Source organism: Rattus norvegicus, chromosome 13 (genome assembly GCF_036323735.1).
Source record: "Rattus norvegicus strain BN/NHsdMcwi chromosome 13, GRCr8, whole genome shotgun sequence".
Classification (NCBI taxonomy): Eukaryota; Metazoa; Chordata; class Mammalia; order Rodentia; family Muridae; genus Rattus; species Rattus norvegicus.
Genome location: NC_086031.1, coordinates 7,889,975 through 7,907,678, shown reverse-complemented (window position 1 = coordinate 7,907,678; position 17,704 = coordinate 7,889,975).

Here is a 17,704-nt window from a genome sequence, read left to right as displayed (position 1 = left end):
CAAATGTATCACCTCATTTTTCACCTCATTCCTTTACTTACTTTTAGACAAGATCTCCTTATGGGCCCAGAACTTGAGAATCTGTCTAGGCTTTGCGTCATCCAGCTTCAGAGATTCAACTGACATCATCTCCCTAGTGTAGAGAATGTATACAGATACTAACATGTTGAATATTATACCTGGGTAGTGATGATTGAACTTGGGTACTAATTCTTGAGAGACAAGGTCTTACTGACTGTCCTGGCTCTTAATTAATCACTTTGATGTCTCACAGCATACTTTTAAGCATGCACCACATGCTAAGCCACAAATAAATTGCATTTTTTTCTTTCTTCAAAAAGACAAATGAAGCATTCTCATAGGGGCAGAGAAAAGTTCTACATAAGTCTTATGGGGTCTTATTGATAGATCCCTAGCAATGAAATTGTCTGCACTATGGGAAATCAAATTACTAAGTTGTTGCTTAAGCCTCACTTACAGCTACAAATTTTACAGGTAACAATAGAAAAATAATAGATGGAATTTTAGAAGCTAAGACATGTATAATCAGTTTACTTGCCAGCTTGAACCTCCACTACAGGTACCAAGATTTCCTTATGTAAGACACAGCACTAGCCAAGACTTTCCTGTGTATTATACCTTCTAAAACACTATATGCTAGATATTTAAGAAACACAGAGAAAGCTTATATTTAAGAGAGTTTAAAAAGTAATGACTGTAACTCAGAAGGAAAAGAAATAATATTTGGTTTTTATTTGTATTTGAGATAGACTTTTAAAATTGTTGTATAATGAAAAGGCACTGAGTATTCAGATGTACAATCCTATTTAGTTTAGCTCTTAAATCTAAACCTGAGTGAAAGTCCTGGGCAGAACAGATATTTCTATGGTCTCTGTCAAAGCAATGTCATATTATTTGAGGCCACTTTCACTTATTCAAGAAGTAGGAAGGTGTGAAATGTGCTTCAGAAAGAATTCTATTCAAAACTCCTCAAATAAAATTGGGACACTTCTTGTTTCAGTGATCTGGAAAATTCCTTTCTATGGAATAGCTCATTCTTTGATAAGGCCATATAAATAAAGTGTTATTTGGGTTATTTGAGAAACAATAATCTGTGTTAACTGCTTTTGAAAATTACCCTGACCAGAAGGGCATGAAAGAATATATTAGAAAAACATTTGGATATAGTAGAATAGATCTGGCTTATCTCTTTCTTCTCATCAGACCACATTGGCTGAAGTTGTTTGCTAATATATATAGTTAGAGCAATAAGACCACTCACAGACAGGTTTTCTATGCCAAAAAGGGATATTCAATAACCTTAGAAAAATGTAAACTCTCCCAATGATGTGACTGTGTTTGAGGGACAAAAGATTATTATTTCTGAAGATGTGTTTTCAATCTTTTTCTTGTCTGACATCTAATATGTTTAAGAAACATTTTGCCATCAGTAGTCATATTCCAAAAAGAAAATTGTCACATCTTATTTGGACTTGTTTATGAATGATTCAGCCCCATTATAGTTGGCCATCCTGAATGAAAACATAGGATGGATGGAGAACAGATGCTGTGTGATGACAGGTACGTTGAGTTTCAGGTCAGGACACCACTTTCTACAGAAAAAGATCTTATTCTGACTGACTCAGTACTATATATTTTCCGTGAAACTGAATCTTATTTTTGTTGTATCAAAAGGTCAAACATAGTTTGTTACAATATTATCATCAGAAAGTATCCATATAGTAGTAAATAACTATCTTTTGAAACAAAATTATACTCACATGAAATTATCTGTAATCTAGTTTGTTGCTTGGTTACCTCTTTTGAATTGAAATATTCTTCCCTAGAGAGATAGAGCAGGATCTTAAGATTGAGGAAGAAAACAAGTTGTTTAAGGGTCAGGAAGTAATGAAAGGTTATAAGTTTGAGGAAATGTCTGAAACTTAAAATCATAAGACCTCAGTTTACAGAAACAATAATAAATAGTAAGGAATGAAGCCTTTTTCAGCCAGTTGATCTGCCTGCAACTATGGATCTAGTATATGTGTATCAACATCCACGCTCGGGTGATTTTTTCAGAGACACATCTTTTGAGTCAACTATGCCCCTATGAGTAACTACTCTTCTGGGCTTCTGTGACTAAATCATTGAACTCACTAGTCATAGCTAGACATAGGAGGAATCGTTTCTTTAGTCTGTCATTAGTGACCCATCTGGGATGAAGAGATATTTGTTCTCATGTCCCCATGAAAATTCTCACAATACTGGTATGTTATAAATAACTATGTATTTAAATGCTTGAAATTCTAGAGATGACTTTTATGACATTTGCATGGAAATTTCACCTAGGACTTTAAAAATATTCTTCTGTGATGGTCTCAAGTAATCCTTTTTTACTGGTGTTTCTATTTGTGTAAAATCAATACATATTGTTATGGAAGGGTATGATTTTCATTGATGTTCATAATAAACATTACAACTTTCATTATTAAAACTTAGATTGCTGATTCTGTGATAAGCCAGCTGTCACAGTGTGAACGTTACCAAGCTTACCTGCAGGAAGAGCCATGTGGTGAAAGACCGAACCCTCCTGTGTACAGCCTCATGAGAAAGCAAAGTCTCCTCCATCCCCATTTAAATCTCATGGTACAGAACCTTGCAGCTTCATGAATCCCAAGGCAGAACATTTAGAGATTCGGGATCTTAAACCAAAGAAATAAGAAACACCAAGTAATTACTGTTGTTATGAGCTTTGTATTTCCAGTTAACTTTTAGACTTTAAGTAAATCAAGCTCAGTTTGTTCTACTAAATTACTTTGGTTATTCTGTTCAATAATTATATATGTGTATGTGTGTGTGTGTGTGTGTGTGTGTGTGTGTGTGTGGGTGGGTGTATGTGGGTGTATGTGTGTGTATGTAAATATCTATGTGTGTGTGTATATATATATATATATATATATATATATATATATATTTAGGTGTATATATGTGTGTATCTGTGTGTATATTTAACATGTATTATTAATTATATGTGTATTCATATACATGAATGTATGTGTGTGCCTGTGTGTGCACATGTATGTTTGTGAAGGGAAGACAGTGGGAATATAGTGAACCTGTGAAGTAGGAACTGGCCCTTAAAACTGTATTCTTCTTTCTTCTAGGAATTGTGTCTACTCCTACATGCTTTGTGGAAAGGACAACAGTATTCATGAGAGAATATCCATGAAGCCCAGGGGAGTTTATATAATGTCTGAAACACATTGTAGCCTTGAAATCTCACCCCTTCTCTCCCACATCCCATTGACAGAGCTATTATAATAAAAATATGATTTTTTCTATTTATGTGGCTGGTGCTTTGCAACTTACTATCTGTGTGTCGGTGCCCTCAGAATTGATAAATATTTCTTTGTATCCAGGCTCCTGAGAATCTCAACCACTTTCACTCTCATATGACTGTTCTTACCTCCTCTCTAAGATACCCAGATCTTACACTTAGTGACTCCTCCCTCTGTCTTTTCACTTTCACAATTGAGTGGTTCCCAAAACACAGAAGTCTTTGTCTATCCCATAGAACAAACTGCGTTGCACCCCTAGACATCAGTTCCTCACCTGAATTTCTGGTGTAAAGTATGCCCTTATGTGTAAGTACTTGGAAGGACATTCAACAACAGACTTCTGGATGTCATAGGAGAGCCTTAAGTTTTGGTCCTAGCACACTACAATATTTGAAACAGTATCTCCAGTATCTCCTGGGAAACCAGTTTAGTTTGTCTATGAACTTTGGAAAATATTTTTCCTCTACCTCTCATTTCTTTAGGAGCTCCTGGATTGCAGGTTCATATACTGTACCTCTGGCTTTATCAGAGTTCCCAGAAACTCACTGAAACCTTCATGCTTCAGTGGAGCCATATCTAAGTATATTGCTTCAGTTCTTAATCCAACAAATTTACTTGTAAAGTGAGAAAATTATATTAATCCATAAGAAGCTACTCTGCATTGTATGTATGTATGTATGTATGTATGTATGTATGTATGTATGTATATATGTTTAAATGTATGTAGATTAAACATCTTGGTATATCAAGATACGGTAATATATCGCCTTAGTCACTCAATATTCTTATAAGATGTGCCTTGTATTCTTTCATGGAAAACATTGCTTTACTATAAGATTTTGAACTTTTAAGAGGATGTGTGTAATACACATATTTGCCGAGATTAGGGCAGATACATGACTTACATAAACCCTTAAAATGAATAGGTAGAATTGTCTTTTACTCTTAGGCCTTTTTGTGTATATTTAACATACTAGAGATTCCTCTCATGAGGCATCATAATGGGTCAGTTTCAAAGCATTAATAGTAAACTCATTCACCAATAATGTGGAGGGTATAGAATTAAGGAAAACATTTATGAAGCATTTCTACTTGGTATAATTTAACTAAAATGACCCAGGTTTGAATTCTCTACTTTTATAGTCAAGTGCCTTTCATGGTTCTTTCTGTCCATTGTAAGTGTCTGAGCTGTTTCTGCCAGAATATGGTATTTTCTGTTTGGTTGAGTTTCTGTGTCTTTGTACCTATTTGTGCCCATGTCTGTGTCAGTATCCATGTCCGTGACAGTGTCCGTGTCCGTGTCCGTGTGTGTGTGTGTGTGTGTGTGTGTGTGTGTGTGTGTGTGTCTGAGTTTGTTCTTAACAATGAACTCTCTTCTCTGTTTTATTGAATAGCAACAAAAGCAGCATATAGAGAAGAAAAAACAATTACTGCATAGCAAATGTAAGCAAAGTTTTAAAGTCATTGACTTCAACTGACTGCAACTGACCCATATATAACAATTTAACTAAGCAACATGTATAGATTGTGTACAAAATTTCCTGGAAATATTAATTTTATAAGGCTTTGATTGTCATTTTTTCACCTCTCAAAAAAAGTTACAACACACTCATAAATACACATGCATTGCTCTCTGTTTCACTGCCAAAGAGGAATACATATTTAAGATTAAAACTGTGTATTAGCTTAAGTTATAAATGCTAATTACTTTAAAATCCAAAGTAAATAAGATTCATATATTGATCTCTTAAAGGCAGGTAAGATAAGCAGGTTGAGTTCAATGGATAGTATAATAGTCTTGAGTGTACTGAAGTTATATCAATAATGCTGTCTGTCAGGTACAGCAGAAGTCCTAGGCTCTTAGGATATAAAAATTACATTTGTAGTGGTACACTGCTTTACTTTTCAAAACTATGTTCTTTGGCAGTTAGTCAGGAAATCATAAAAGATTCTGTGGGAAGAGACTGGAGAGGTGTACAGAGAATCAAAAAATTAAACAGAGGTGTGTAGCAGTAAGGGAATGGTGGACTGGAGATAGCCAACAGAATGACCCAGATTCCAGGAAAGCAAGAGAGTCCCAGGACCCAATGGGGTAATTAGCTGAAATACCCAAAAACGGGGAGAGAGAAGCTGTAGAGGCCATTCCCAGGGGTTAGGCATGGCCACGGATTAATGGATGGGGCCAGCCACTCATTTCAAAAGTATTAACACAGAACTGCTCTTGTCTAAAAGAAATGCAGGGACAAATTGTAGAGTAGAAACTGAAGGAAAGATCATCCAGAGACCGCCTTACATGGTGATCCACCCCAAATGCTAACACCAAACCAGGTCACTATTACTGATGCCAAAAACTGCTTGCTGACAGGACCCCATAGATGTCTCCTGAGAGGTTCTGCAAGAGTTTGACCAATATGACACTAAATCTTGCAGTCAACTTTTAGACTGAGTATAGGCATCCCAATGGAAGAGTTAGGGGAAGGAATGAAGGAGCTGAAGAAGTTTGCAACCCCATAGGAAGAACAACATTATCCACCAGCTAGACAGCCCAGAGCTCCCAAATAGTGAACCACTAACCAAAGAGTACATATGACCCAAAGAGGGAGGGACCCATGGCTCCAGCTGTATATGTAGCAGAGGATGGCCTTATCTGGCATCAATGGGGGGACAGCATGACTTGTTCTTATGAGTCTAGACATTTCAGTGTAGTAGAACACCAGAGTAGAGAGGAGGGAGGTGTTGGTGTGTGGGTGGGGGAGTAACCTCATAGAAGCAGGGTGAAGGGGTTAGAGGTAGGGAGCCTGTGGAGGCAGAACCCAGAAGGGGAAAGCATTTGAAATATAAATAAATAAAAAAACAATAAAAAATTCCAGTCATGAAACAGTTTTTTAAGATTTATTCATTTATTATATATAAGTACACTGTAGCTGTCTTCAGACACACCAGAAGAGGGCATCAGATCTCTTTACAGATGGCTGTGAGCCACCATGTGGTTGCTGGGAATTGAACTCAGGACCTCTGGAAGAGTAGTCGGGTGCTCTTAACCGCTGAGCCATCTCTCCAGCCCCATGAAACAGTTTTTTGAAAGACCAAGTATTTGCTGCAGTGTTCAAGAGAAGCTGGCGGTGGTGTCAAAGTTTGTGTTCTGCCACGCTAAGTGAAGTGACAGAAGAAAAAGTATTTAAAATGTAAAAAAAAATGTGAGAAGTTAGCATATGACTAAAGATAGACATTGCTGAAACAACAGTCATTTATTTTTCTTCAGAGAGGCCTGAAAGAAGAATGTCAAATTCTATGACAAAGCAAAAAAGAGCTGAGTGTTGGTACCAAGAACTTTGGAAGCTATCATCAGTCAACCACTGTATTCTTGTCAGGAGGATCACCATGCTGCTAGTTTTTTTTTTTTTGTTTATTAGTTTCAGGAAACTAACTTGGCATCCACTCTTTCCCTGAAAGGGGAAACATTTACACTTTGTCACTGAGAAATGACCAACAACAATAATCACTTAGACTGCAAGTTCTATTTGCTAAAGGTACAGCTATCTTAACTGAAAACCTGAGTTTTTTAAAAACTCAACTTGTTTATATAAAACATACTACTAAAATGCATGGCACATAGTATTAGGATGTCAGTTATGAAACTGTCTGCCATGCAAAGTTCAATTTTGGTAAAACTTGCTTAGCTTCAGAAAAAAAAGACAAACAAAACAAAAAAAAAAACCCTCTCCTTTGAGACAGGAATAAAAGAACACTTCAAGATATTTACAGGACTATGACAATACCTAACTCAATACAAACTATAATATATTTCTGATCAAAGTTTTTCCTCTTTATGCAATAGCTAGAGACTATACCAGCATGCCCTTAAATGAAGTTCTTTCTTTATCTCCTAGTGCTGAGAATTTCTCATTGGGGAAGAGTAAACTCCTTTAAAGAGGACAATGACATGAATATGGTAAAAGACGTGAAGTGCTGACAAGTGAAAGAAATTAATGTAGTAAGTGTCATTCATCTAATAGAGTTAGTCCTATGTTTTGGTTACCATTTGTATCATTTTCCCATCTGACATATATTTATCGTGTTATATCTTGATTTACGGCATATATAAATTTAAGCATTCATGTTGGCTACATGTGGGAATGTGAAAGCCAGAGGTAAACAGTGAATGTCTTCCTCAATAGCTCTCCAGTTTATATCTTGCCAGTGTCACCTTACTCAACACAAATTCACTAATTTGGAGAGAATGATTGACAGTGAGAACCCAGATTTTCTGTCTTCCATTATCATCACTGTGGTTACAGAAGCACACCATCATCCTCAGTTGTTACATGGGTGATGGAGACCTGAACATAATTCCTCATGCTTGCATGGTAGACACTTTCTTAACTGCCTTCCTAATACTACATAACATGAACTTTTAGTACTGTGTTTTATATAAAATTTCTTTTTTTATTCTCTGGAACATAATGTATTGTCAAGACATAAAATTAAAAATCTAAGAATAAGTAAGCATCTAGTTAGTATAGCAGGAGAAATCAACTATTTTTGAAAAGTATATGTAAATATATTATTTTTGCATGTACATGAATGTAATTGTGCCACAACATGCAAGAAGAGGTCAGAGAATGAGTTGTAGGAGTGAATGGATATATTTGTATTTTCATAATGTAAGGGAATGTTTCATTATGTTGTTTCACATGTGAAATAGTGTATATAAGATGTCAGAGCTTCCTGGGTCCCCTGCAATGTTTTACCCCCCTTGTCAGACCCTTCTGGGTCTCTTGCAGTGTTTGACCACTGCTGAGCCCTGCTGATGCAAGTGGAAGCCTTTTGTTCCTGAGAAATGAATAGTCTAGCCCCAGTACCAACACACCTGGGTGATGGTCAATTCATTCCTGTTTCTTGTCTTCCCAATCTTTTGTTTTTGAGATTTAGGCTGATCTTCCTGGATTTCTCCCCAGTTAATTTAGGGCACACAGTCGGTCTTTTGTTACTGAAGTCTCGAGCCGGGGTTTCCCTGTGTGTTTCCCAGAATTTTTTTCCTGGTTAACTTGGGATATATATTTGGTGAATAAAGCTACAGGAGCTCCTTCCTTTTCTTGCTTAACACGAATAACCCGTGTGTGTGTGTGTGTGTGTGTGTGTTTGTGTGTGTGTGTGTGCTTCTTTTATCCTGCAGGCTTTCACCCGATTCTCGGTGCCCTATTGGTGTGGCCATCAACAATAAGATACTTTGCTAATACATATACATCTTGTGTTGCCTTGAAAGACTCCCTGGAACAGGGAGACCCTCACTCAAGTCTTGGGATGATGCAACCCCCCAAGAACTCACCGTCCTTGCTGTAATAAACATGAGGTTTATTGATAGGAACCAGTGCACTGGGGTTGAGACTCATATCCCATGCAGGGGCAGTGGTGTTCGACCCCCAGTAACTAAGACAAAGGGAAAATAAAGGAAAAAACCTCAACCCAAGTGGGTAGGGAGGGCATCATTGGAAAATGTCGAGAATACCAGTGAAAAATCTCAAGGAGAAGCTTCCTGTTTCTCAAGATTGTTTACTATATGGTCCATCAGTTCCTGTGAGAAGCTTCCTGCTTCTCAAGATTATTCTTTAAGATTTTAATCTAACTTTATGGTCAGCTAGTACAGGTAGAGGGCAGGATCTGGAATTTGAGGTATTTAGGGCTTTTTTAAACTTCTGACTTCTTAGCTGCATTTTTTATTCTTTCATTCCCTACTTCTTCTAGTGGCTAGTTCTAATCATAGAACTAAATTATAATATCTTTATAACATTGGCTTTCTTCTCCTCCTAAAGCATGATACTGTTGGCATAAAATCAAAATCTGAACAGTACTCACTCTTTCTCTAATGAAGGTAGTTGCTTTAACTCACATGGACCTATAATCAGAAGGAGAAGCAAAACTAAGAAGGGTCCCATAAGGGAAGATATCAGAGTAGTCATCCAAGGAGATCTACTAAACCAGCTCTTGAACCATCCCTGATGTGCTTTTCTGTCTCTCTGTCTTTTGTCTAACCTTTCTCTAAGTTTATTAATGCAGTCTTTAACTACTCGTGAATGGTCTACATAGAAGCAACATTCTTCTTTCAGTGTAGCACCCAGACTCCTTCTTTAAGGAATATCAGGTCTAATCTTCTCCTATTCTGAAGGACAACCTCTGAGAGGAAAGGTTAGGTATTCTTGGAGGTCAGCTAAAAAGTTTTTTTCACTCTTTTTATGTCTGAGTCAATGCCAGTTCTGAATTCTCCCTAATCCTTTTGTTGCAGGGCAATATCAGATGTCCTTGTAACTGTTCTTGACCTAAGATAGCCCTAAGTAATTCTCAACTCTCTTTTGTGTCTTACTAAGGCTTTAGCATCAGGATTCCAATCTGGACACTATCTGAACCTATACACCAAGGTCATTACTGTCTTTTAGAACTTCTAAACTTATACAGCTTGTGATCCCTGAGGCACAGTCCCAAGAAGTGTGAGGAGTACTAACATATGCAATGTTACACCATTTGCAATAGAAATCAAGCCTATCCCCACACCTATGCTGAGGGAACCCAGGGCAAACATGAAATTCTTGTTTCTAAAGCTCACTCCTCAAGTGAGCATTATAGCAACCTCCCAGTCAGGTCTCTGATGTATCCACTTATCTGATGTGCAAGTCTATGGAGCTTTTTGAAGATCTGAGTGCCCTTTAGGTCCCAGCTCTCAGCCCCAACAGCTAGTACTCTGCTGGTGAGGGCTGAGACTTGATGGCTGTCAGGGTGGTCTGCAGCACCACGTACGGTCCTTTCCAGTGAGGCTCGATTGTCTGGGCTCAGTGTATCAGCAGTCTCCGACCTGGAACTGATGAGATGTCTCAGGGGTCCCCAGGCCATAGGCTGCTGTCAGCTGTGACTAGACTTCTTTCTGTATCACCTATAGGTCTTTTAGCCTGGCATACAAATCATTATTACTATGACATGTTGGTTCAGTAACATCATCTAATACAGTCAAAAGAGCTGAGGCCCCATATAAGATCTCAAAGGGAGTAAGGCTGAATCTGGAAGGGGTATTTCTTGCTCTGAAGAGAGCAAGAGGAAAGAGTGCCATCCAGTCTGTGCCAGTCTCCATGGTCAATTTGGTCAGGGTCTCTTTTAGAGGTTTATTTATTTACTCTACCTGTCCTGAACTTTGAGGTCTGTAAATACAACCTAATTTCCAATCAACGTCTAAACACTTGGCCACACCCTGCCTTACCTTGGCAACGAAAGTAGGGCCTTTGTCTGACCAGATTACCTTGGTCACTCCAGACCTGGGGAAGATTTCTTCTAATATCTTCTTGATGACTACCAAGGCCGTCTCTTGCTTGGTGAGGAAAGCTTCTATCTATTCCTGGAAAGGTATCTACAAGCACTAGGAGATACTTGTGATCATATTTTTCTGGTTTTATCTCACTGAAGTTCACTTAGACTTTTCACTCGACTATCTAGGTCTCTTTGCCCTGTTTGTTTGCTAAGCATTCACTTACTGACATACCTTATATTTTTTACTGCCTCTTTGGCTAGAATCTTAAAGTCTAGTACATACACCTTAACTACTTGGACAAGCTCCTTATCTAAGTGAGTCCATTTCTGTATTTGGCAAAGTGAGTCTTTTATTTGTTCTCTGAGGAATATAGTTTTCCTTCAAGTGTGCCATTGTCTTTTTTTTTTTCATTTAAGCAATTTGGGTCTTTTCTTCTGTTGTACATTCTAAGTGAAGCCATCCCTTAGTCCAATCCCACTTCCCAGTGGCTGTCTCTTGCAGGCCTGTAACCAGGATAGGCTCCTGCATAGCCATTTCCCGAGCCACTTTATCTGCTTTGTTACTGCCCCATGCAACTGAATCTCTTCCTTCCTGATGTCCTGTGCAAGGAATAATACTCAAAGTTGCTGTCTTCATCAGGGCATCCAAGAGATGGCAAAGACATCTGCAGCACTGATGTGTTGGGGGGTTGGGGTTCAGCCATTCCAGATGACATTGTGTTGTCCACCATGGCAGCACCCACTTATCTCTGACCTTCATGAAGAGAACTGTTCCAGTCTGTGGACTAGGTAGCCTCGGCTCTCAGCAGGGGTCAATCAGCCAGTCGCAGAGTTCTTTCCTCCACCCATGGGCTTCTGCCAGTGTTTGACACTCATGTTGCAGTGGCTCCAAGTCAGGATTCGGCAGCAAGGTGACCAGATTGTCCCCAACCAGTGGAGAATCTAGTCCATCACAGCTGACCAGTGGTCCCATCTTTTGGGATGTTCTATTCAAAGGCAAAACATCAGCCACTCTCTCACAGTTTAAGTTGTGGATTGGGTGATAATTGTCAGTGCCCGGCTGGCAGGAACGGTGTGTTCCAGGCAGAATGACACTAAGCCATACATCTCCCAGCATCAGGTACTGGTGTACTGAAACATGTCTTAAACTCCATGTATACAGTCTGCAGATATGCATACTCATGGCCTCACCCAGCCCTTTCAGCCCACACAAGCCATTTTGGAGAGCAAATTTCTCATGAGCAAGGGTTAGGGGCTGTCAGAGACTACCATGAACTAGTGGGTTACCCGGCCCACGCCACCATCCACTGTTCTTCGTTCAGTCCATAAGTATTGTTTGTCTCCAGTAGCCCCCTGTACCCAAGGTCTTTGGATACTGGCCCACTGGGGCATAGGAGCACAGAGTGTTGTGTCCCTGTATCAACAAAACAACTGTGCGGTCTTCCCTTCTATCTCTGCACATAGCCAGCACTCTAGGACCGAGAGGCTCTCCAGTGGCCCCTCTTGTTCTTTCTGGGGCAGTCCCTGACCCGATGTCCTTTTTCTTTGCATTAGGCACACTGATCTTTAGCCAAGAATTCTCTTCTGTTGCCAGGTACTGTCTTCCTAGGTTCCCTAACTATGGTGACCAGTATATGTTCCTCTCTTTTCATTTATCTCTCTTTAGCTCTCTAGCTTCCTCTTCTTTTTCTCTCTTTTCTTCCCTAACTTTCTGCTCTTTTTGTCCTCTTTCTTTCTTTCTTCCTTTCTTTTTTCAGTCTCTCTGTCTGCATCTTCTTCTACAGCTATTAGGTGCTGTCCACTTTTGTGCACAGACCCTGAACCACACATCAACCTTATTTTCTCTGCAACTTACAATAACTCTCTCAGTGACTTAGCTTAACCCTTGAAGTTTCTGAAACTTTTTCTTCATATCTTTTCCTTACTTTAGCCAAATTTGTGGGGCGTTTTTTCAGCCCCTCAGAGACCCACCATTGGAGTATGACGGTCGACCTGGTGCTCCCTACTTTCAGGCATATTGAAGTAAACAGGCAGAGGTGAGGGCCTCAATCCGTTTCTGGAACATTTTTTCTGGCCTCTAGTAGGATTCTGTATCACCTGTAACAGTTACTAACAAGCATGTCAAGTGGGATGTGGAGAAAACAAGAGTCCAGAAAATAGAGGTCCGCCGAACAGTACAAATAGCAGTCACACAGAAAGACAATCAAAAGATTAACAGACAAAAAATAGAAGTGGGCACAAAAACAAAAAACAAGCAGCCACCGCGAGATCACCACAAAACTGAACTAATTTAGAAGGGAGCTTACAACAACAGATGACGGAGAGCAGATTCCACATCACTCTTCCTTCTCAACCACAGACAGATGAATGACAGCAGATCAAAAATAATGGTTAAGTCAAAGGTGCCTTCTGGAGGCCAGCCAATGTCAAACGCTGGCCACTCCAAGGAGCAAAAATTCTGCCATGGTACAAATTGTGTGCTCTAGCAGTCCAGTGGTCTAAAGTCAAACTCAGGAATCCCATCGTCAAAGTCACAAGTAACACAAAACAAAGACCTATAACATACAGACAAAGACCACTCTAGAAATACAGACAGCTTGGAGGATGGGTCTCTTCTCCAGTCCAGGAGAATCACCCAATCCTCACCAGCACCCAGAAGAGAATCTCCCAGATGTCCCTGGGGTTCCCCCAGACCTCCTGGGATGTCTCCCAGGGCAGCACAATCGGTGAGCTCCTGGCACGGCTAACCCTCACACTCACGTCTCTCCTGAGACATGAGCCTCCCTTCTCGGCCTGAGACGGGAGCGACTACAAAACCAGAACTCTAGAACTTGCGAGCAAATACAGACCCACAGTTTAGCCGGCACAAAACACAGGACTCAGACAAAGACACAGATGCTATCTCACCTCCAAGTGGGTCTTCGGAGATGAGGGTGGTCACTCATCCTGGACGAGCCCCCAAATGAAAGACTCCCGGAGCAGGGAGACCCTTACTCAAGTCTCGGGATGATGCAATCCCCCAAGAACTCAAAAGAGTCCGTCCTTGCTGTAATAAACATGAGGTTTGTGCCCACTTCTATTTTAGCTCAGCGGTAGAGTGCTTGCCTAGAAAGCACAAGGCCCTGGGTTCGGTCCCCACCTCCGATAAAAAGAAAAAAGAAAAAAAGAAAAAAAATAAACAAGAGGTTTTTTTGAAAGGAACCAGTGCACTGGGGTCAAGACTCATATCCCACACAGGGGCAGTGGAGTTCGACCCCTCCAGTAACTAAGACAAAGGGAATTTAAAGGAAGAAACCTCAACCCAAGCGGGTAGGGAGGACATCATTGGAAAATGTCGAGACTACCAGTGAAAAATCACAAGGAGAAGCCTCCTGTTTCTCAAGATTTTTTACTTTATGGTTCATCAGTTCCTGCAAGAAGCTTCCTGCTTCTCAAGATTATTCTCTAAGATTTTAATCTAACTTTATGGTCAGCTAGAACAGGTAGAGGGCAGGGTCTGGAATTTGAGGTATTTAGGGCTTTTTTAAACTTCTGACTTCTTAGCTGCATTTTTTATTTTTTCAGCCTCAATGCCAATATTACTGATTTCTCTTTTTTTTAACCATATTCATTTTAGACATATTTTGGTAGCCTACTCATGGATGGGAATGGGCTATATAACGAAGAAACACTTGCAAATACACTTGTTTTAATTGGGACTCTATGCTACACTTTGCCAGATCAAAAAGCCAAATTTCTCTGGGACTGTTTTTGACTCTGTCTATATTTACGAGCACTTTTGGTGGTGGTGGTGGTGGTGGTGGTGGTGGTGGGGTGTGTGTGTGTGTGTGTGTGTGTGTGTGTGTGTGTGTGTGTGTGCAAAGTAAAGATTGTTCTGCTTGTGTTCCAGGAATATTATTATAATAGGTTGTGTAAATTAAGGTATAATAGCATATAACCCCTTTGCTATAAGCATTTGAAATGGTATCTAGTGGAATATTGGATTTCAAAAATGCAGCTTTTGTGAATTGTCACTAATGAGTTGTGGGTTTTTTGTGAATACTTGCTCTTAGATAAGACATGCTGTAATTATCCCTTTATTCTTATTTCTGTAAGTAAGTCCAACAAAGTTGCTATTTCACTAAGCTCCTCTTAGGTTACTTTTCTTAATTTACCATTGCCCCTTCTGAGGTGATGAAATGGTTTTGCAATGTCTTTACAGGAAATGTGACAAAATATGGACTTGACTATTGGTTTAGAAATACTTGCAACTTCATTTTGTACTTTAGAAGAAGTCTCTCCTTTTCTGAGTCAGGCACAAGTACTATTATACAAAATCAATAGAAAGAAAAAGAGAAATATAATAGATGTGATTATTTTTTCCAGATCAAGGGAATCTAGGCAGTTGAGAAATATCTGTAGTACCATACACATAAGGTAGAAGAATTAATCTCATACAATAATCAGAATTGAAAAATAAGGACTGCCTCTGACCAGGAACAGAGACAGCAGAAGACTGCGTAGAGGGGTGGGCTCTTAAAGGGTTTTTGACTATGGACAGGGTGAAATTAGAAAACTGGCATTGCAGGGTTGGGAATTTAGCTCTTTGGTACACCGCTTGCCTAGCAAGCAGAAGACCCTGAGTTTGGTCCTCAGCTCCGGGGGTCGGGGGGAACAGGCATTGCAGGAAGTATTGTTTGGCCACCAACTTTGAGACTTTGTTTAGCTATTAATTCTGAGTCACCTGTTCAGGGATTTTCAAATCATGAAGCTTGTAGGCAGGGAAAGGGGCAGGGTGACTATGCACAGGCCTCTCATCCTAAAAAAAGGAAATACAGCAATTGGTATAATGATTATGAAAATTTATATACCATTTGGCACAACTGATCTGTTCTACATAAACATTATTCTGAAGTAGGCACTTCATAAAAGAACCTATAGATATGAAAGAAACATAAATATTTATATAATATTTATATAACAAGTATATAACAGCAAATGTATGCCCGAAGGAAAATACCTGAGTTAATTACATGTTTCATGATTGAATATAATACAGCAATGAAGAGAAATGGTTCTAGAAACTAATCAGTGTGTATGCATTTATGATCTATGATTTTGAATGTGTATATAATATTAAATCAGAGAGAAGGATAACTTAATTTTATTCAATAAAAGTTAATATAGCAAATTAAAGTACGTAACATCTTCAGAAACATGTAACAAAAATGTATTTTCAAAGGAAATAAATTAATAATCAAAAGATGAAATATTGTGGTAGCCTGTTCAATATGTACAAAAAAGGCTGAAGAGAATTTGAGACTTAAAACTTATAATAAGTTATTTCTTGAACTCTGTAATGTGTAATTCACAAGAACACTTTTATACAGATGTAATATGTAGGAACTATTTAAATCAAAAATATGAAATGAATACGTACATGCTTTCAAACATTTCATTAATTACCTGATTGTGGTCCTGTGCATATTTGCCATTCTGTCATTTACTGCGAAGAATGAGTTCAGATAACATAGGTGGAAAGGTCATATGTTAGAAATCTGAAAACATGAGGCTTATAGCTGCCCCTGCCCGCAGAGGCTTCGTAATTTACAGGAACTGAGGAGGATCCAAACCTGAGGAGGAATGGGCGAGAAAGAGGAGCAAGACCAAGCAGTGTACTTGTCAATGTCTGTATATTGAGAGGAATGTACAGCATTTAAAGCTCTGAAGCAAGAATTGAAGCAGGAACCGAAGCTTAGGGCGGTGGCAGTGGGGGGTTGTGGGGGAAGTACTGGGAAGTGCCTAAGGACATAAGGTTAATCATTAAACTGCAAGATATTCTCCTTAGAAAATGAGGCAACAGTCTTCCCGGGACAAGTTCTTTGAAAAGGTAAAGCCCTTCGCAGGAATCTGCTCAGGGTAGGGCTCTAGCTTTGCTTAGTCCGGACTTACAGTCGCCAACATATAGCAATCACAAATTCTTACACAAACTTCTAAAACATATATTTATTTTGAATGTGTGAGTGTTCAACTAAAGTCACACACACCCACACCCACACACACACACACACACACACACACACACATACACACACATATCTGTACGTGTGCATGTGCGTGTGTGTGTGTGTGTGTGTGTGTGTGTGTGTGTGTGTGTGTGTGTGTGTGTATAATATAATTTCTTGATATTTGAAGCTTGCTTTGTGAGGCACTGCATGAGTAATGGAAATAGAACCAAAGCCTTGTAAAAAATCTGCAAATGCCACTGAACACTGAAACACTTCCTTAGCTCACAGTTTCTCTCTCTCTCTCTCTCTCTCTCTCTTTCTCTCTCTCTGTGTATGCATGCGTGGGTAAATATTTGATCAAATGATTATCTTAATTAGAAAAGATAGATCATGATACCTGATTAATAATGGTTTGATGAATGAAATGGGAATATTATTTTTTTTAAAAATGGATATTTTATGTATTTACATTTCAAATGCTGTCTCTTTTAGCCATCTCCCATCCTCCCTTCTTGCTCCCCCTCCTTCTATCAAGATGCTTCTACTCCTACCCATCTACGCCCACCTAAATACTGTGGCAATCCTCTACACTTTTATGCTTGTCACAATATAGTCATAATGAAGTAACACTTGTGGAAAAGGTATTACTGGCACTGTTTATAGAACTACAAGTTGACTTACTCAAGGTTCACAGTCAAGTGTATAGACTGAGTCTCAACTTTGAACTAGTCTTTTATGTCCTTCTTGCATTTTGTGACTATGAAATAGTATCAAAATTTTTTATTTGTGTCTCTCAAATAGAAAATTTAAGAGCTGTAAAAGCAAAATGACCAAACTAGAAAAAAAAAACATCAAAATCATCAAACAAATGGGTTTGACTTAAATTACATATATAAAAGTTTTACCAACAGCCCATTCTGTTGCCTTGATGTATTAGAACTAAGAAAATTCTAGATGAGGTTGTTTTTACAGTGAAGATTATAAGAAATATACATTGTGGTACATTCAATTGCAGTAGAAAATCAAGTGAACATATATGCAATAAACCATTGTCTTCAAGCCAAACTATGTTTAAATACAATATGA